This window comes from Anomaloglossus baeobatrachus, chromosome 1 (genome assembly GCF_048569485.1).
Source record: "Anomaloglossus baeobatrachus isolate aAnoBae1 chromosome 1, aAnoBae1.hap1, whole genome shotgun sequence".
NCBI classification, from domain to species: Eukaryota; Metazoa; Chordata; class Amphibia; order Anura; family Aromobatidae; genus Anomaloglossus; species Anomaloglossus baeobatrachus.
This window is the reverse complement of record NC_134353.1, coordinates 450,663,556-450,686,390: the sequence shown is the minus strand read 5'-3', so window position 1 is coordinate 450,686,390 and position 22,835 is coordinate 450,663,556.

The window sequence follows — 22,835 nt, the reverse complement described above, 5'->3', positions numbered from 1 at the left end:
GGTGAGAACACTTTTTCTTGTCCTATATCTAGTGTAACAACACCTGTAATAAGTCCAGTGGGCGCAGTTGGGGGTACAGTTCCCGGCAATGTAGGATGGGATCTTAATTCAGTAGTACAGCAATTAGTGTCAGGGGTTAAGGAGGCTTTGAGTCAGTCTAGCTTACCCATAACTTCTTCTCCTATTGCTGCATGGTGCGGGAATGGTCGCCGGACATCGGAGGTGGTAAGTCAGTCGTGTGCTGATCCAGACACACAGGAGGACGCAGTAATTTCACAAGGGGTTCCATTATCTGATGCAGCAAAAGGAGAATTATATGTATGTTTTGAGGGTCCTCTAGGAATTCATTTGAAACAGGAGGTTAGGGAGAAGATTTGGGCCGACGAATATGTGGAAATATTTTCATTATTGCCCTTAGAAAAATATAACTTGGATAGAGTAAGGTTTGATGAGAGAAAAAGAGAGGAACAAGAAAGACGGTATTGTCTCATCCCCCAAACATTTAGCAATTGGTTCCAGGCTTTTGCCATATTAGCAAGTGTAATAGGCCAAAAAACTCCTGAACATTGCTCTGCCTTATTTTGTTACATGAATTCTATCGGGGAGGCGCACCGTGTGTATGGAGGTTTAGCATGGCTGCGCTATGATGAGCAGTTTCGCCAACGAAAGGCTGGTCGCCAAGGGATTCGTTGGGATCACAAAGATATTAGTTTATGGATGCGTCTCATGACAGCGCCACGTGGGGGTTAATCAGCCCTTTCAGGGCTATGTCGGCAGATCATCAGCAAGCGGATTGTCGGCAGCAAACAGAAAAGGTTGCTGCTGGCAGTTCAATGATAGCCAGTGCAGATTCGGAAACACATGCAGGTACAGACATGAATGCACCTTCTGTAGTGGAAACCATAGCCTATCAAAATGCTTTACACGAAATAAAACCCCAACAGCAGAGATTAACCAAAAAGGGGGAAACCCCAATTAGACTCGGGGAGATGGCGGGCTATCTAAGCAGGTACCCAGATAGAAAAGCAGCACAATTGCTGGGGGAGGGTTTCTCAGAAGGTTTTTAAGATCCCATCTACTTCGGGCCCATTAACCTGTTCTCGTAACCTTGCTTCAGCTTACACATATTCTCACATTGTCTCCACAAAACTAAACAAAGAAATTGACCTGGGCCGCATGGCAGGCCCATTCCCCAAAATGCCAATAGAAAACTTAAGGGTCTCTCCATTGGGGGTGGTCCCAAAGAAGGAACCCAATAAGTTTAGGCTGATCCATCATCTGTCCTTCCCTCATGGAAGCTCAGTTAATGATGGAATCGATCAGGAACTTTGCACAGTCTCGTATACTTCATTTGATACAGCGATTGCATGGGTACAGAAGTACGGCAGAGGAGCTTTAATGGCAAAAACAGACATTGAAGCTGCCTTTAGACTCCTACCAGTCCATCCAGAAAGCTTCCATCTCTTGGGTTGTCAGTGGCAGGGAAGGTTTTATGTAGACTTGTGTTTACCCATGGGCTGCTCCATCTCATGCTCCTTGTTCGAATCATTTAGCACATTTTTAGAGTGGGTAGTAAAGAAAGAAGCCGGCGTGCGTTCTGTCCTGCATTATCTAGATGATTTCCTATGTATTGGTCCACCAAAGTCATTTGTTTGTGCTTCATTATTGTCAGCGATTCAGTCGGTTTTTAAGCGTTTCGGAGTACCGTTAGCATCAGATAAAACAGAAGGCCCGTCTACACTTATCAAGTTTTTAGGAATTTTGATTGACAGTGAGGCCATGGAGTGCAGATTACCGGATGACAAGGTCAGTGATCTGCTGGAGGCAGTCAGAGAAGCTAGATCTCACCGTAAGATCAGATTAAAGGATCTACAATCGCTGTTAGGAAAAATGAATTTTGCGTGTCGCATTATTCCAATGGGTAGAGTTTTTTGTAGGCGCCTAGCTGCAGCTACCTCAGGCATAACCTTTCCACATCACTTTGTGCGGCTGGCTAGAACATTAAAGGACGATCTGGCGGTATGGGAACAGTTCTTAATGGAGTTTAATGGGAGGTCATTGTGGATCAGACCACCGGTTTCAAATTTTGATCTAGACATCCACACTGATGCAGCGGGGTCAACTGGTTTTGGTGCATATTGTTCTGGACAGTGGTGTGCAGATAGGTGGCCAGAGAGTTGGAGAAACAATGGGTTAACACGAAACTTAGTACTCCTTGAATTGTTCCCCATAGTGGTTGCTTGTGAAATTTGGTGCAATATTTTCCGAAACCGAAAAGTGAGATTTCATTGTGATAACTTGGGAGTTGTAGAAGTCATCAACAAACAATCAGCTTCTTCCCTGCCTGTTGTTACGTTGCTGCGTCATCTAGTGCTGCGCTGTTTAAAGTCACATTGTCAGATTACAGCTGTGCATGTCCCCGGTGTTTGCAATTCTGTGGCTGATGCTCTGTCTCGTTTTCAGTGGGACAGATTCCGTTCGTTAGCCCCGATGGCAGAGGTACAAGGCAAGAAGTGTCCGGATTTTCTGTGGTCACTGCCAGTGACACTGCATACGCTCTGATAGAACGGTCTGTGGGTGTAAGCACATGGCAGAGGTACCAGTCAGCATGGAGGGAATGGGAAGACTTGTGTGCTCTAGTGGCACATGATGCCAGTGTACATGACAATGTTTCCTTGTTGTTATTTTACATTAGCAGGGCCTTTGTGGACGGTACTTCATTGTCCAGTATTGATAGTAAAATGTCTGGATTAGCTTTTTGGTTTAAGTTGCACGACTTCACTGATTACACAAAGCATTTTTTAGTTAAGCAGGCCCTAAAGGGTTACAGAAAAAGTTGTAAGAAGACCAGAGATAAACGGCGTCCGATTTCTTTCCAGTTATTGCAGCAGATGCTGAGTGTACTAGGCTGAGTCTGGAGCAGTCCGTTTGAAGTGTTACTCTTTAGTTGTGCATTCACACTGGCCTTCTTTGGAGCTTTTAGAGTCAGTGAGTTAGTGTCGAGTAGCTCCACCAGAAGTGGGGGTCTACAAGCCAAGGACATGCATCAGTACACAGACAGAGGGGGTCTACAAGCCGAGGACGTGCATCAGTACACAGACAGATTGGAATGTTTTCTAGCAAAGTCAAAAACTGATCAACAGGGTAGAGGAAAATGGATCACATTGTTTCCTTTAAGCGGTTCCAGGGCCTGCCCGGTCATCTGTTTTAGAAACTATGTCTTAAGAAGGCCAAATATCCAAAGTTCATTACTAATTCATGAGGATTGTAAGTCATTGTCACAATTTCAATTCACAGCAGTTCTTAAAAAATGCCTGACAATATTGGGAGAGTCTCCAAACGCATTCACTTCACACTCATTTAGGATAGGAGCAGCCACAGAAGCTGTAGATGGGGCTTAGAGCCTGACATAGTTAAAAAAATCGGGAGATGGGAATCGAGCAGATGTAAGAGCTACATTAGATTGCATTTATTATAAATGGCGTACATGTATATATATGTGTACATTTTGGTAATCTTATAGTAGTTGTGTCTTCATTTAGACAATTGTGTGATAATTGTGTTTTTTGTTTTTTGTTTTAGCTGAACAGCAATGCCTGGTTTGGATCATGGGACATTCATTTGTTTTTTGGGGGGCCTTACGTGCAGCAGTCAGGCCTAATGGTAAACAGTTGGGGTTGCCCAGTTCCTTGGCACGGGTGACATGGATAGGAAAGAGGGGAATGCAGTGGCATCAGCTGTTAAAAGAAATCCAGTATCATGTGGAGTTCTACCGCCCCCCGGACGTCTTACTTATCCATTTAGGTGGTAATGATTTAGCAATAAGAACATCAAGACATTTAGTTAGGAACATAAAGCTCGATATGTTGAATTTATGGAGGTCTTACCCAGAAACAGTGGTGGTCTGGTCGGATATAGTAGCTAGACAAATGTGGAGAACAGCGCGATCAGTGGCTCGCATCAATAATACAAGGATAAAGGTTAATAAAAAAATAACAAAATTTGTGTTGGAAAATGGAGGGGTGGCCATACGTCACCAGATGCTTGAAAATACAAAGGAACATTTTTGGAGAGATGATAAGGTACATCTTAATGACATTGGCATTGATATATGGATGTTGGGAATATAAGAAGGAGTAGAACGAGCCATTAAGTTGTGGAGGAACTCACTCTTGTAAGGTGTCACAAGAGCGAGTCTTGGCGGGATGTGGTTGTTTAAACCCCCTCTTTGTTGGTTGGAGAATTATGTTTTTAATGGGGTCCCTGGGCCAGAGCTCAGCGGACAGTGGAATATGGGTCCCTGGGGAGGAGCTCAGTGGACAGTGGAATAGATGGGTCCCTGGGGAGGAGCTCAGCGGACACAAGGAAAATGATCAAGGGGTATACCCAGATTCCCCCTTGAGCTAGGTGTACACGGCGGAGGGGGATATGGGGCTGGGATTTATAACAACCACATCTCTGGGCCGATAATCTTGTTTTTTCTTGTTGATGTTTTTTCTTATAAAAAATAAAGGGCTGCTGTGGCCAAAATTTTAATCCATGTCACGCAGTGTGTGGTGTCTTATTTATTAGGTTACCAGGAGCGCAATTCACTAGTCCATCAGTCAAGCAGAGTGAAGGCAGATAGCCGTAACGTACATGACTGAGGCAGTGATAGATCCAGGAAAGGGTTAAGGAGTAAGGGATGGGGGTTTTACCTAAGGAATGCGGTGGGGGGGGGTGAGTGAGCAGGAGGAGAGACGGGGGCAGGGGCCATATAAGAGATAGGTCCCATGTTAAGGTGTCATTCCTTTGTCCTGGACTCAAAGACTGAACCAGCAGTTGTCCCACCCACCCTCCCTACAATAAAGGAAAATGTATCAATATCAGGACTTTGCAACACTGTCAATATCTAACAATGTTTTGGTATTCGTACCGTTAATGATTGTTGTACGTATACCCTCTTTCACTTGTAAAGCGCCATGGAATAAATGGCGCTATAATAATAAATAATAATAATAATAATAATAATAAAGTATTCAACATCATCGGTATTTTATCAACATTATTAGTATTGTATCAATTGTTATCAGTAATGTATCCAAATTGACAATGTCATATCAACATATTAATATTGTATTAACTTTTTAATATTGTATGTTACAGCAGCATTTGGCGGGATGGCGGGATGTGGTTGTTTAAACCCCCTCTTTGTTGGTTGGAGAATTATGTTTTTAATGGGGTCCCTGGGCCAGAGCTCAGCGGACAGTGGAATATGGGTCCCTGGGGAGGAGCTCAGTGGACAGTGGAATAGATGGGTCCCTGGGGAGGAGCTCAGCGGACACAAGGAAAATGATCAAATGTGCACCATCCTTATATGTGCCCAATCCTTATAAGGGCCCCATCTTCATATGTGCCCCTTCCTTATATGTGCCCCATCCTTATATTTACCCTATTCTTATATGTGCCCTATCCTTATTTGTGCCCCATCCTTATATGTGCCCCATCCTTATATGTGCCCCATTGTTATATGTTCCCCATTCTTTCATTTGCCCCATCCATATATGTGACCCATCTTTATATGTTACCCATCCTTATATGTTTTCCATCCTTATATGTGCACTATCCTTTATATGTGCCTGATCCTGGTATGTTCCCCATCCTTAAATGTTCCCCATCCTTCAATGTTCCCCATCTTTATATGTTTCCCATTTTTATATGTTCCCGATCCTTATATGTTCTCCATCCTTATATGTGCCCCATCGTAATATGTGCACCATCCTTATATGTGGACCATCCTTATATGTGCAGCATCCTTATATGTGCCCCATCGTTATATGTTCCCCATTCTATATGTTTTCCATCCTTATATGTTCTCCATCTTTATATGTGCCTCAACCTTATATACACCAGAACCTTTTATGCGCCCCATCCTTATATATTCCGCATATTTACATGTGCCCCATCCTTATATGTTCCCCATCCTTTTATGTTCCACATCCAGCAGAGTGAAGGCAGATAGCCGTAACGTACATGACTGAGGCAGTGATAGATCCAGGAAAGGGTTAAGGAGTAAGGGATGGGGGTTTTACCTAAGGAATGCGGTGGGGGGGGGGTGAGTGAGCAGGAGGAGAGACGGGGGCAGGGGCCATATAAGAGATAGGTCCCATGTTAAGGTGTCATTCCTTTGTCCTGGACTCAAAGACTGAACAAGCAGTTTGGATGCCTTGCTGAAGAGCGTTCAGGCCGCGGCTTTGACATGTAGGCCCGAATGGATTCAGGCCCAGCTAGACGAATTGCTGAAGAATGCCCGGGATACAGCATCTGTCCCTTCTGAACTTTCTGAACATCAAACTCTAAGAAGATCAAGACCTCCTGAGAGACTAACTTCTGAAATGGCCAATAGGACTCACAATAGGATCATAAGTCCTTCCGTTACTTCTAGGAAAAGAGCAAAGCGCAGCACGGCCTCTGATCCTTCTTACAAACCAGGAAGGAAACTACAGTACAAGAATAACAAGGGACAGAGAAAAGAGCCCGACCACCTAACCAGAGAGACACCAAGAAGTGCAAGGAGAAAGTCCAGCTCTACTGAGGTGCCAGCCAGAGAAGCAGCCACACAAGCTACAACTGACGTGACCACAGCCCACCATGAATCCTTAGAACTTCCTCAACAAACTTTGCATCATTCTAGAGGACATCATACGGCCTCACCCCAGGAAATAAACCAACACGGGGGGATTGGCTTAGGACACACAACATTTCCGGATCCGGGTTCTCATTACACGAGGAGTGGTAGGAATCCAAAAAGACAACTGCGCAAAAGTACTTTAACCAGACAAAGACTTCTTCGGCCGGCTCAGGATTGGAGTCCGGCAAGAAATCTACAGCTACAAGACTCAGAAGAGATTCCAGACAATGACTATGACACAGATAACGACTCCCCACTAGAGGGCAGCAGCACGCAGCACTTCAATAATGGAGGGGCTGTAGAGACTATAACTAATACGTCACGAACGGCTGGTCAACCTAGGACGCAGCCAGGTATTGGTGAGAACACTTTTTCTTGTCCTATATCTAGTGTAACAACACCTGTAATAAGTCCAGTGGGCGCAGTTGGGGGTACAGTTCCCGGCAATGTAGGATGGGATCTTAATTCAGTAGTACAGCAATTAGTGTCAGGGGTTAAGGAGGCTTTGAGTCAGTCTAGCTTACCCATAACTTCTTCTCCTATTGCTGCATGGTGCGGGAATGGTCGCCGGACATCGGAGGTGGTAAGTCAGTCGTGTGCTGATCCAGACACACAGGAGGACGCAGTAATTTCACAAGGGGTTCCATTATCTGATGCAGCAAAAGGAGAATTATATGTATGTTTTGAGGGTCCTCTAGGAATTCATTTGAAACAGGAGGTTAGGGAGAAGATTTGGGCCGACGAATATGTGGAAATATTTTCATTATTGCCCTTAGAAAAATATAACTTGGATAGAGTAAGGTTTGATGAGAGAAAAAGAGAGGAACAAGAAAGACGGTATTGTCTCATCCCCCAAACATTTAGCAATTGGTTCCAGGCTTTTGCCATATTAGCAAGTGTAATAGGCCAAAAAACTCCTGAACATTGCTCTGCCTTATTTTGTTACATGAATTCTATCGGGGAGGCGCACCGTGTGTATGGAGGTTTAGCATGGCTGCGCTATGATGAGCAGTTTCGCCAACGAAAGGCTGGTCGCCAAGGGATTCGTTGGGATCACAAAGATATTAGTTTATGGATGCGTCTCATGACAGCGCCACGTGGGGGTTAATCAGCCCTTTCAGGGCTATGTCGGCAGATCATCAGCAAGCGGATTGTCGGCAGCAAACAGAAAAGGTTGCTGCTGGCAGTTCAATGATAGCCAGTGCAGATTCGGAAACACATGCAGGTACAGACATGAATGCACCTTCTGTAGTGGAAACCATAGCCTATCAAAATGCTTTACACGAAATAAAACCCCAACAGCAGAGATTAACCAAAAAGGGGGAAACCCCAATTAGACTCGGGGAGATGGCGGGCTATCTAAGCAGGTACCCAGATAGAAAAGCAGCACAATTGCTGGGGGAGGGTTTCTCAGAAGGTTTTTAAGATCCCATCTACTTCGGGCCCATTAACCTGTTCTCGTAACCTTGCTTCAGCTTACACATATTCTCACATTGTCTCCACAAAACTAAACAAAGAAATTGACCTGGGCCGCATGGCAGGCCCATTCCCCAAAATGCCAATAGAAAACTTAAGGGTCTCTCCATTGGGGGTGGTCCCAAAGAAGGAACCCAATAAGTTTAGGCTGATCCATCATCTGTCCTTCCCTCATGGAAGCTCAGTTAATGATGGAATCGATCAGGAACTTTGCACAGTCTCGTATACTTCATTTGATACAGCGATTGCATGGGTACAGAAGTACGGCAGAGGAGCTTTAATGGCAAAAACAGACATTGAAGCTGCCTTTAGACTCCTACCAGTCCATCCAGAAAGCTTCCATCTCTTGGGTTGTCAGTGGCAGGGAAGGTTTTATGTAGACTTGTGTTTACCCATGGGCTGCTCCATCTCATGCTCCTTGTTCGAATCATTTAGCACATTTTTAGAGTGGGTAGTAAAGAAAGAAGCCGGCGTGCGTTCTGTCCTGCATTATCTAGATGATTTCCTATGTATTGGTCCACCAAAGTCATTTGTTTGTGCTTCATTATTGTCAGCGATTCAGTCGGTTTTTAAGCGTTTCGGAGTACCGTTAGCATCAGATAAAACAGAAGGCCCGTCTACACTTATCAAGTTTTTAGGAATTTTGATTGACAGTGAGGCCATGGAGTGCAGATTACCGGATGACAAGGTCAGTGATCTGCTGGAGGCAGTCAGAGAAGCTAGATCTCACCGTAAGATCAGATTAAAGGATCTACAATCGCTGTTAGGAAAAATGAATTTTGCGTGTCGCATTATTCCAATGGGTAGAGTTTTTTGTAGGCGCCTAGCTGCAGCTACCTCAGGCATAACCTTTCCACATCACTTTGTGCGGCTGGCTAGAACATTAAAGGACGATCTGGCGGTATGGGAACAGTTCTTAATGGAGTTTAATGGGAGGTCATTGTGGATCAGACCACCGGTTTCAAATTTTGATCTAGACATCCACACTGATGCAGCGGGGTCAACTGGTTTTGGTGCATATTGTTCTGGACAGTGGTGTGCAGATAGGTGGCCAGAGAGTTGGAGAAACAATGGGTTAACACGAAACTTAGTACTCCTTGAATTGTTCCCCATAGTGGTTGCTTGTGAAATTTGGTGCAATATTTTCCGAAACCGAAAAGTGAGATTTCATTGTGATAACTTGGGAGTTGTAGAAGTCATCAACAAACAATCAGCTTCTTCCCTGCCTGTTGTTACGTTGCTGCGTCATCTAGTGCTGCGCTGTTTAAAGTCACATTGTCAGATTACAGCTGTGCATGTCCCCGGTGTTTGCAATTCTGTGGCTGATGCTCTGTCTCGTTTTCAGTGGGACAGATTCCGTTCGTTAGCCCCGATGGCAGAGGTACAAGGCAAGAAGTGTCCGGATTTTCTGTGGTCACTGCCAGTGACACTGCATACGCTCTGATAGAACGGTCTGTGGGTGTAAGCACATGGCAGAGGTACCAGTCAGCATGGAGGGAATGGGAAGACTTGTGTGCTCTAGTGGCACATGATGCCAGTGTACATGACAATGTTTCCTTGTTGTTATTTTACATTAGCAGGGCCTTTGTGGACGGTACTTCATTGTCCAGTATTGATAGTAAAATGTCTGGATTAGCTTTTTGGTTTAAGTTGCACGACTTCACTGATTACACAAAGCATTTTTTAGTTAAGCAGGCCCTAAAGGGTTACAGAAAAAGTTGTAAGAAGACCAGAGATAAACGGCGTCCGATTTCTTTCCAGTTATTGCAGCAGATGCTGAGTGTACTAGGCTGAGTCTGGAGCAGTCCGTTTGAAGTGTTACTCTTTAGTTGTGCATTCACACTGGCCTTCTTTGGAGCTTTTAGAGTCAGTGAGTTAGTGTCGAGTAGCTCCACCAGAAGTGGGGGTCTACAAGCCAAGGACATGCATCAGTACACAGACAGAGGGGGTCTACAAGCCGAGGACGTGCATCAGTACACAGACAGATTGGAATGTTTTCTAGCAAAGTCAAAAACTGATCAACAGGGTAGAGGAAAATGGATCACATTGTTTCCTTTAAGCGGTTCCAGGGCCTGCCCGGTCATCTGTTTTAGAAACTATGTCTTAAGAAGGCCAAATATCCAAAGTTCATTACTAATTCATGAGGATTGTAAGTCATTGTCACAATTTCAATTCACAGCAGTTCTTAAAAAATGCCTGACAATATTGGGAGAGTCTCCAAACGCATTCACTTCACACTCATTTAGGATAGGAGCAGCCACAGAAGCTGTAGATGGGGCTTAGAGCCTGACATAGTTAAAAAAATCGGGAGATGGGAATCGAGCAGATGTAAGAGCTACATTAGATTGCATTTATTATAAATGGCGTACATGTATATATATGTGTACATTTTGGTAATCTTATAGTAGTTGTGTCTTCATTTAGACAATTGTGTGATAATTGTGTTTTTTGTTTTTTGTTTTAGCTGAACAGCAATGCCTGGTTTGGATCATGGGACATTCATTTGTTTTTTGGGGGGCCTTACGTGCAGCAGTCAGGCCTAATGGTAAACAGTTGGGGTTGCCCAGTTCCTTGGCACGGGTGACATGGATAGGAAAGAGGGGAATGCAGTGGCATCAGCTGTTAAAAGAAATCCAGTATCATGTGGAGTTCTACCGCCCCCCGGACGTCTTACTTATCCATTTAGGTGGTAATGATTTAGCAATAAGAACATCAAGACATTTAGTTAGGAACATAAAGCTCGATATGTTGAATTTATGGAGGTCTTACCCAGAAACAGTGGTGGTCTGGTCGGATATAGTAGCTAGACAAATGTGGAGAACAGCGCGATCAGTGGCTCGCATCAATAATACAAGGATAAAGGTTAATAAAAAAATAACAAAATTTGTGTTGGAAAATGGAGGGGTGGCCATACGTCACCAGATGCTTGAAAATACAAAGGAACATTTTTGGAGAGATGATAAGGTACATCTTAATGACATTGGCATTGATATATGGATGTTGGGAATATAAGAAGGAGTAGAACGAGCCATTAAGTTGTGGAGGAACTCACTCTTGTAAGGTGTCACAAGAGCGAGTCTTGGCGGGATGTGGTTGTTTAAACCCCCTCTTTGTTGGTTGGAGAATTATGTTTTTAATGGGGTCCCTGGGCCAGAGCTCAGCGGACAGTGGAATATGGGTCCCTGGGGAGGAGCTCAGTGGACAGTGGAATAGATGGGTCCCTGGGGAGGAGCTCAGCGGACACAAGGAAAATGATCAAGGGGTATACCCAGATTCCCCCTTGAGCTAGGTGTACACGGCGGAGGGGGATATGGGGCTGGGATTTATAACAACCACATCTCTGGGCCGATAATCTTGTTTTTTCTTGTTGATGTTTTTTCTTATAAAAAATAAAGGGCTGCTGTGGCCAAAATTTTAATCCATGTCACGCAGTGTGTGGTGTCTTATTTATTAGGTTACCAGGAGCGCAATTCACTAGTCCATCAGTCAAGCAGAGTGAAGGCAGATAGCCGTAACGTACATGACTGAGGCAGTGATAGATCCAGGAAAGGGTTAAGGAGTAAGGGATGGGGGTTTTACCTAAGGAATGCGGTGGGGGGGGGTGAGTGAGCAGGAGGAGAGACGGGGGCAGGGGCCATATAAGAGATAGGTCCCATGTTAAGGTGTCATTCCTTTGTCCTGGACTCAAAGACTGAACCAGCAGTTGTCCCACCCACCCTCCCTACAATAAAGGAAAATGTATCAATATCAGGACTTTGCAACACTGTCAATATCTAACAATGTTTTGGTATTCGTACCGTTAATGATTGTTGTACGTATACCCTCTTTCACTTGTAAAGCGCCATGGAATAAATGGCGCTATAATAATAAATAATAATAATAATAATAATAATAAAGTATTCAACATCATCGGTATTTTATCAACATTATTAGTATTGTATCAATTGTTATCAGTAATGTATCCAAATTGACAATGTCATATCAACATATTAATATTGTATTAACTTTTTAATATTGTATGTTACAGCAGCATTTGGCGGCGGGATGTGGTTGTTTAAACCCCCTCTTTGTTGGTTGGAGAATTATGTTTTTAATGGGGTCCCTGGGCCAGAGCTCAGCGGACAGTGGAATATGGGTCCCTGGGGAGGAGCTCAGTGGACAGTGGAATAGATGGGTCCCTGGGGAGGAGCTCAGCGGACACAAGGAAAATGATCAAGGGGTATACCCAGATTCCCCCTTGAGCTAGGTGTACACGGCGGAGGGGGATATGGGGCTGGGATTTATAACAACCACATCTCTGGGCCGATAATCTTGTTTTTTCTTGTTGATGTTTTTTCTTATAAAAAATAAAGGGCTGCTGTGGCCAAAATTTTAATCCATGTCACGCAGTGTGTGGTGTCTTATTTATTAGGTTACCAGGAGCGCAATTCACTAGTCCATCAGTCATGATATGTACTCTAACCAGGTGTGTTCCCCCATCCTAGCATTTACCCCTAACCTGGTATGTTTCAAATCCTACCATTTACCCCATCCTGGTAATCCTGGTATGTGCCCCCTTCTTATATGTGCACAATCCTTGTATGTTCCCCATCCTAGCATTTACCCCAATCCTAATATGTCCCCATCCTTATATGTTCCCAATTGATATATGTGCCTGATCCTGGTATGTTCCCCATCTTTATATTTTCCCCATTTTTATATGTGCCCCATCCTTAAATGTTCCCCATTCTTAAATGTTCCCCATTCTTTTATGTTCCCCATTTTTATATGTTCTCCATCCTTATATGTGCACCATCCTTGTATATGCCCCATCCTTATATGGGCCCCATGTTTATATGTGCCCCATCCTTATATTTGACTTATTCTGATATGTTCCCCATCCTTATATGTGCCTCAACGTTATATATACCCCATCCTTATATGTGCCCCATCCTTATATATCCTGCATATTTACATGTGCCCCATTCATATATGTTCCGCATCCTTTTATGTTCCACATCCTTATATGTACTCTATCCAGGTGTGTTCCCCCATCCTAGCATTTACCCCTTTCCTGGTATGTTTCCAATCTTACCATTTAACCCCATCCTGGTATGTGCCCCATTCTTTTATGTTTCCTATCCCTTTATGTGCACTATCCTTTTGTCTTCCCCACCGCTACATTTGCCGCATCCCTATTTGTTCACCATTCTTATTTGTTCCTCATCCTTATATGTTCCCCATCTTTATATGTTCCTCAATGTTGTATGTGCACTATTCTTAAATGTGCATCATCCTTATATGTGCACCATCCTTATATGTTCCCTTTCTTATATGTGCCCCATCCTTATATGTGCCCAAACCTTATATGTGCCCAAACTTTATATGTGCTCCATCCTTAAATTTTCCATATCTTTCTATATTCCATATCCTTGTTTGTTTCCCATCCTAACATTTACCCCCATTCTTATATGTGCCCCATCCTTATATGTGCCCCATCCTTATATATTTCCCATTTTTATATGTGCACTGTCTATATGTTCCCCATCCTGGTGAGTGCCCCATCCTTATATGTTCCCCATCCTTATATGTTCCCCATCCTTATATGTTCCACATCTTTATATGTGCTTCATCCTTATATGTGCACCATCCTTATGTGTTCACCATCCCTATATGTGCCCCATCCTTTATTATGCCCCATCCTTATATGTTTTACATTCTTATATCTGCACCATCCTTTTATGTTCCCCATCCTTATATGTGCCCCATCCTTATATGTTCCCCATCTTTATATGTGCACCATCCTTATGTGTTCACCATCCCTATATGTGCCCCATCCTTTATTATGCCCCATCCTTATATGTTTTACATTCTTATATCTGCACCATCCTTTTATATACCCCATCCTTATATGTGCCCCATCCTTATATATGTCCCATTCTTATATATTCTGCATATTTATATGTGCCCCATCCTTATATGTTCCCCATCCTTTTATGTTCCACATCCTGATATGTACTCTATCCAAGTGTGTTCCCCCATCCTAGCATTTACCCCTATCCTGGTATGTTTCCAATCCTACCATTTACGCCCATCCTGATAATCCTGGTATGTGCCCCATTCTTATGTTTCCTATCCCTTTTTTGTGCACTATCCTTATATCTTCCCCACCGCTATATTTGCCCCATCCCTATATGTTCCCCATCCTTATATGTTCCCCATCCTTATATGTTCCCCATCCTGATATGTTCCCCATCCTTATATTTGCCCATCCTTATATTTGCCCATCTTTATATGTGCTTCATCCTTATATATTCCTCATCCTTATATGTGCCCCATCCTTATATGTTTCGCATATTTACATGTGCCCCATCCTTATATGTTCCACATCCTTCTATGTTTCCCATTCTTATATGTGCCCCATTCTTATAATGTTCCCCATCTTTATATCTGCTTCATCCTTATATGCGCACCATCCTTAAAAGTGCACTATCCTTATATTTGCCTTATTCTTATATGTTCCCCATCCTTATATGTGCACCATCGTTATATGTGTCTCAATATTATAAATACCCCATCCTTATATGTGCCCCATCCTTATATATACCCCATCCTTATATCTTCCCCACAGCTACATTTGCACCATCCCTATATGTTCACCATTCTTATTTGTTCCCCATCCTTATATGTTCCCCATCTTTATATGTTCCTCATTGTTGTATATGCACTATTCTTAAATGTGCCCCATCCTTATATGTGCCCCAATCTTTAATGTGCCCCAATCTTAAATGTGCCCTATCCTTAAATGTTCCATATCTTTGTATATTCCACATCGTTGTATGTTCCCCATCCTAACATTTACCCCCATCCTTATATGTGCCCCATCCTTATATGTTCCCCATTCTTATATATTTCCCATTTTGTTTTGTGCACCATCCTTATATGAGCACTGTCTATATGTTCCCCCTCCTGGTGAGTGCTCATCCTTATATGTTCCCCATCCTTATATGTTCCATATCCTTATATTTGCCCATCCTTATATTTGCCCATCCTTATATTTTCACCATCTTTATTTGTGCTTCATCCTTATATGTGCACCATCCTTATGTGTTCACCATTCTTATATCTGCACCATCTTTTTATGTTCACCATCCTTATTTTTTTTTTATATGTTTACCATTCTTATTTGTTCCCCATCCTTATATGTTCCCATCTTTACATGTTCCTCATCGTTGTATGTGCACTATCCTTAAATGTGCACCATCCTTATATGTGCATCATGCTTATATGTACAACATCCAAATATGTTCCCTTTCCTTATATGTGCCCCATCATTATATGTTCCCCAGCTTTATATGTGCTTCATCCTTATATGTGCACCATCCTTATATGTTCACCATCCTTAAATGTGCTCCATCCTTATATGTTGATTATCTTTATATGTGCATTATCCGTATATGTGCAACATCCTGGTACGTACTCCATACTTATATGTGCCCCATTCTTATCTGTGCCCAATCCTTGTATGTTCCCAATCTGTGTATAGTCCCCATCCTATCATTCACCCCAATCCTAATATGTGCCCCATTCCTATGTGTTTCCCATTCTCATATGTGCCCCATCCTTATATGTGCCCCAACCTTATATGTGCCCCATCCTTATATGTTCCCCATTCTTATATATTTCCCATTTTTATATGTGCACCATCCTTATATGAGCACTGTCTATATGTTCCCCATCCTGGTGAGTGCCCCATCCATATATGTTCCCCATCCTAATATGTTCCCCATCCTTATATTTCCTCATCCTTATATGTTCCACATCTGTATATGTGCTTCATCCTTATATGTGCACCATCCTTATGTGTTCACCATCCTTATATCTGCACCATCCTTTTATGTTCCCCATCCTTATATGTGCCCCATCCTTATATGTGCTTCATCCTTATATATTCCTCATCCTTATATGTGTCCCATCCTTTATTATGCCATATCCTTATATGTTTAGCATATTTACATGTGCTCCATCCTTATATGTTGCCCATCCATATATGTTCCCCATCCTAATATGTTCCCCATCCTTATGTTCCACATCTGTATATGTGCTTCATCCTTATATGTGCACCATCCTTATGTGTTCACCATCCTTATATCTGCACCATCCTTTTATGTTCCCCATCCTTATATGTGCCCCATTCTTATATGTGCTTCATCCTTATATATTCCTCATCCTTATATGTGCCCCATCCTTTATTATGCCATATCCTTATATGTTTAGCATATTTACATGTGCTCCATCCTTATATGTTCCCCATCCTCATATGTGCACCATCCTTATATGGGCCCCAATCTTAGATTTGCCCCATTCTTATATGTTCCCCATTTTTATATGTTCCCCATTTTTATATGTGAACTAACCTTATATGTGCCTGATCCTTATATGTTCCCCATCCTTATATATGCCCCATCATTATATGCTCCTCATTCTTACATGTGTCCCATCCTTATATGTTCCCCATCCTTTTATGTTCCATATCCTGATATGTACTTTATCAAGGTGTGTTCCCCCATCCTAGCATTTATCGCCATCCTGGTATGTTTGCAATCCTACCATTTACCCCCATCCTGTTAATCCTGATATGTGCCCCATTCTTATATGTTTCCTATCCCTATATGTGCACTATCCTTATATCTTCCCCACCGTTACATTTCCCCCATCCTTATATGTTTACCATCCTTATATGTTCACCATTTTTATTTGTTCCCATCTTTATATGTTCCTCATCGTTGTATGTGCACTATCCTTACATGTGCACCATCTTTATATGTGCTTCATCTTTATATTTGCACCATCCTTATATCTTCCCCACCCTTACATTTGCCCCATCCTTACATGTTCACCATTCTTATTTGTTCGCCATCCTTATATGTTCCCATCTTTATATGTTCCTCATCGTTGTATGTGCACTATCCTTACATGTGCACCATCCTTATATGTGCAACATCCTAATATGTTCCTATTCCTTTTATGTGTCCCATCCTTAAATGTTCCCATCTTTAAATGAGCTTCATCCTTATATGTGCACTATCCTTATATGTTCACTATCCTTATATGTGCATCATCCTTATATGTGCAACATCCTGGTATGTACTCCATACTTATATGTGCCCCATTCTTATCTCTGCAAAATCCTTGTATGTTCCCAATCTATGTGTGTTCCCCATCCTATCATTTACCCCAATCCTAATATGTGTTTCCCATTCTTATATGTGCCCCATCCTGGTATGTTCCCCATCCTTATATGTTCCCCATCCTTATATGTTCCCCATCTTAATATGTGCAACATCCTTTTATGTGCCTCATCCTTATATATTCCTCATCCTTATATGTTCCCCATCCTTTTATGTTCCCCATTATTATTTGTTTCCCATACTTATATGTGCCCCATTCTTATGTGTGCCCCATCCTTATAATTTTGCCCATCTTTATATCTGCTTCATCCTTATATGTGCACCATCTTTAAAAGTGCACTATCCTTATATGTGCATCATCCTTATATGTGCAACATCCTGGTACATACTCCAGACTTTATATGTGCTTCATCCTTATATGTGCATCATCGGTATATGTGCAACATCCTGTTACGTACTCCATACTTATATATGTCCCATTCTTTTCTGTGCCCAATCCTTATATGTTCCCCATCTATTTATGTTCCCCATCCTATCATTTACCCCAATCCTAATATGTGCCCAATTCTTATGTGTTTCCCATTCTTATATCAGCCCCATCCTTTTATGTGCCCCAACCTTATATGTGCCCCATCCTTAAATGTTCTCCATCTTTGTATATTCCACATCCTTGTATGTTCCCTATCCTAACATTTACCCCATCCTTATATGTTCCCCATCCTTATATGTTCCCCATCCTTATATTTCTCCATCCTTATATGTTCCACATCTATTTATGTGCTTCATCCTTATATGTGCACCATCCTCATGTGTTCACCATCCTTATATCTGCACCATCCTTTTATGTTTCCCATCCTTATATGTGCCCCATCCTTATATGTTCCCCATCTTTATATGTGCCCCATCCTTTTATGTGCCTCATCCTTATATATTCCTTATCCTTATATGTGCCCCATCCTTTATTATGCCTCATCCTTATATGTTTCGCATATTTACATGTGCCCCATCCTTATATGTTACCCATCCTTCTATGATCCCCATTCTTATATGTTCCCCATCCTTATATGTGCACCATCCTTATATGTGCATCATCTTTATATGTGCATCATCCTTATATGTGCATTATCCTGGTACGTACACAATACTTATATGTGCCCCATTCTTATATGTGCACACTCCTTGTATGTTTCCAATCCATGTATGATCCCCATCCTAGCATTTACCCCAATCCTAATATGTGCCCCATCCTTATATGTTCCCCATTTTTTATATGTGCCCCATCCTGGTATGTTCCCCTTGCTTATATGTGCACCATCCTTATATTTGCCCCATCGTTATATGGGCCCCATCTTTATATGTGCCCCATCCTTTTCTTTGCCTTATTCTTATATGTGCCCCACCGTTATTTGTTCCCCATTCTTTTAAGTGCCCCATCCTTATATGTGCCCCATCTTTATATGTTCCCCATTCTATATGTTTTTCATCATTATATGTTCCCCATCTTTATATGTGCCCCATTCTGATATGTACAACATCCTTATATGTGCACCATTCTGATATGTGCCTAAACCTTATATATACCCCATTCTTTTATGTGCCCCATCCTTACATATGCCCTATTCTTATATATTCCGCATATTCACATGTGCCTTATCCTTATATGTTCTCTATCCTTTTATATTCCACATCCTGATATGTACTCTATCCAGGTGTGTTCCCCCATCCTAGCATTTACCCCTATCCTGGTATGTTTCCAATCCTACCATTTTCCCCCATCCTGGTAATCCTGGTATGTGCCCCATTTTTATATGTTTCCTATGCCTTTATGTGCACTATCCTTATATCTTCCCCACCGCTACATTTGCCCCATCCTTATATGTTCACTATTCTTATTTGTTCCCCATCCTTATATGTTCCCATCTTTATATGTTCCTCATCGTTGTATGTGCACTATCCTTAAATGCGCACCATCCTGATATGTGCATCATGCTTATATGTGCAACATCCTAATATGGTCCCATTCCTTATATGTGCCCCATCCTTATATGTCCCCCATCTTTATATGTGCTTCATCATTATATGTGCACCATCCTTATATGTTACCCATCCATCGATGATCCCTATTCTTATATGTTCCCCATCCTTATATGTGCACCATCCTTATATGTTCCCTATCCTATATATGCCCCATCCTTATATGTTCCCCATGCTTTTATGTTCCACATCCTGATTTGTACTCTATCCAGGTGTGTTCCCCCATCCTAACATTTATCCCCATCCTAGTATGTTAGCAGTCCTACCATTTACCCCCATCCTGGTAATCCTGGTATATGCTCCATTGTTATATGTTTCCTTTCCCTATATGTGCACTATTCTTATATCTTCCCCACCGTTACATTTCCCACATCCTTATATGTTCACTATTCTTATTTGTTCCCCATCCTTATATGTTCCCCATCTTTATATGATTCTCATTGTTGTATGTGCACTATCCTTAAATGTGCACCATCCTATATGTGCACCATCCTTATACAGTATGTGCACCATCCTTATATGTTCCCATTCCTTATATGTACCCCATCCTTATATGTTTCTCATTTTTATATGTGCTTCATCCTTATATGTGCACCATCCTTATATCTTCCCCACCCTTACATTTGCCCCATCCTAACATGTTCACCATTTTTATTTGTTCCCCATCCTTTTATGTTCCCATCTTTATATGTTCCTCATCGTTGTATGTGCTCTATCCTTACATGTGCACAATCCTTATATGTGAATCATCCTTATATGTGCAACATCTTGGTACGTACTCCATACTTATATGTGCCCCATTCTTTTATGTGCACAATACTTTTATGTTCCCAATCAATGTATGTTCCCCATCCTAGCATTTACCCCAATCCTAATATGTTCCCCATCCTTATATGTTCCCCATCCTGGTATGTTCCCCATCCTTTTATGTACCCCATCCTTATATATGCCCCAACCTTATATGTGCCCTATCCTTAAATGTTCCCCATTCTTTTATGTTCCCCATCCTATGTTCCCCATTCTTATATGTTTTCCTTCCTTATTTGTGCCCCATCCTTATATGTGCCCCATCCTTATATATGCCTTATTCTTATATATGACCCATCCTTATATGTGCCTCACCGTTATATGTTCCCCATTCTTTTAAGTGCCCCATCCTTATATTATATGTTCCCCATCTTTATATGTTCCCCATGCTATATGTTTTTCATCCTTATATGTTCCCCATCTTTAAATGTTTCCTATCTTTATATGTGTTTCATCCTTAAATGTGCACCATCCTTATGTATTCACCATCCTTATATCTGCCCCATCCTTTTATGTGCACAATCCTTGTATGTTCCCAATCAATGTATGTTGCCCATCCTATCATTTACCCCAATCCTAATATGTGCCCCATCCTTATGTGTTTCCCATTTTTATATGTGCCCCATCCTGGTATGTTCCCCATCCTTATATATGCCCCATCCTTATAAGTTCCCCTTCTTTATATGTGCAACTTCCTTTTATGTGCCTCATCCTTATATATTCCTCATCCTTATATGTGCCCCATCCTTTTTTATGCCCCATCCTTATATGTTTCGCATATTTACATGTGCCCCCATCCTTATATGTTCCCCATCCTTCTATGTTCCCCATTCTTATATGTTTCGCATACTTATATGTGCACCATCCTTATATGTGCCCAATCGTATATGGTTCCCATCTTTATATGTGCCCCATCCTCATATTTGCCCCATTCTTATGTGTGCCCTATCCTTATAATGTTCCCCATCCTTATATGTTCCCCATCCTTATATGTGCCTCATCCTTATATGTTCCCCATCTTTATATCTGCTAAATCCTTATACGTGCACCATCCTTATATGTGCATCATCCTTATATGTGCAACATCCTGGTACGTACTCCATACTTATATGTGCCCCATTCTTATATGTGCACAATCCTTGTATGTTCCCAATCCATGTGTGTTCCCCATCCTAGCATATTCTCCAATCCTAATATGTGCCCCATCCTTATACGTTCCCCATTCTTATATGTGCCCTATCCTGGAATGTTCCCCATCCTTTTGTGTACCTCATCCTTATATATGCACCAACCTTATATGTGCCCCATCCTTAAATGTTCCCCATTTTTTATGTTTCCCGTCCTTCTATGTTCCCTATTCTTATATGTTCTCTATCCTTATATGTGCACCATCTTTATATATGCCCCATCCTTATATGGGCCCCATCTTTATATGTGCCCCATCCTTATATGTGCCCCATCCTTTTATGTTCCACATCCTTATGTGTACTCTATCCAGGTGTGTTCCCCCATCCTAGCATTTACCCCTATCCTGGTATGTTTCCAATCCTACCAATTTCCCCCATCCTAATAATCCTGCTATGTGCCCCATTCTTATGTTTCCTATCCCTTTATGTGCACTATCCTTATATCTTCCCCAACTCTACATTTGCCCCCTCCTTATATGTGCACCATCCTTATATGTTCCCATTCGTTGTATGTGCCCCATCCTTATATGTTACCCATCTTTATATGTGCTTCATCCTTATATCTTCCCCACCCTTACATTTGCCTCATCCTTATATGTTCACCATTCTTATTTGTTCCCCATCCTTAAATGTTCCCATCTTTATATGTTCCTCATCGTTGTATGTGCACTATCCTTAAATGTGTACCATCCTTATATGTGCATCATGCTTTTATGTGCAACATCCTAATATGTTCCCATTCCTTATATGTGCCCCATCCTTATATGTGCTTCATCCTTATATGTGCCCCATTCTTATCTGTGCCCAATCCTTGTATGTTCCCAATCTATGTATGTTCCTCTTGCTATCATTTACCCCAATCCTAATATGTGCCCCATCCTTATGTGTTTCCCATTCTTATATGAGCCCCATCCTTATATGTGCCCCAATTTTATATGTGCCCCATCCTTATATGTTCCCCATCCTTATATGTGCACCATCCTTTTATGTGCCTCATCCTTATATGTTCCCCATCCTTACATATGGCCCATCTTTATATGTTCCACATTCTTACATGTGTCCCATCCTTATATGTTCCCTATCCATTTATGCTCCACATCCTGATATGTACTCTATTCAGGTGTGTTCCCCCATCCTAGCTTTTATCTTCATCCTGGTATATTTGCAATCCTACCATTTACCCCATCCTGGTAATCCTGGTATGTGCCCAATTCTTATATGTTTCCTATCCCTATATGTGCACTATCCTTATATCTTCCCCACCGATACATTTCCCCCCTCCTTATATGTTCACCATTCTTATTTGTTCCCCATCCTTATATGTTCCCCATCTTTATATGTTCCTCAATGTTGTATGTGCACTATCCTTAAATGTGCACCATCCTATATGTTCACCATCCATATATGTTCCCCATCCTTATATGTTCCCCATCCTTATATTTCCCCATCCTTATATGTTCCCTATCTTTAAATGTGCTGCATCCTTATATG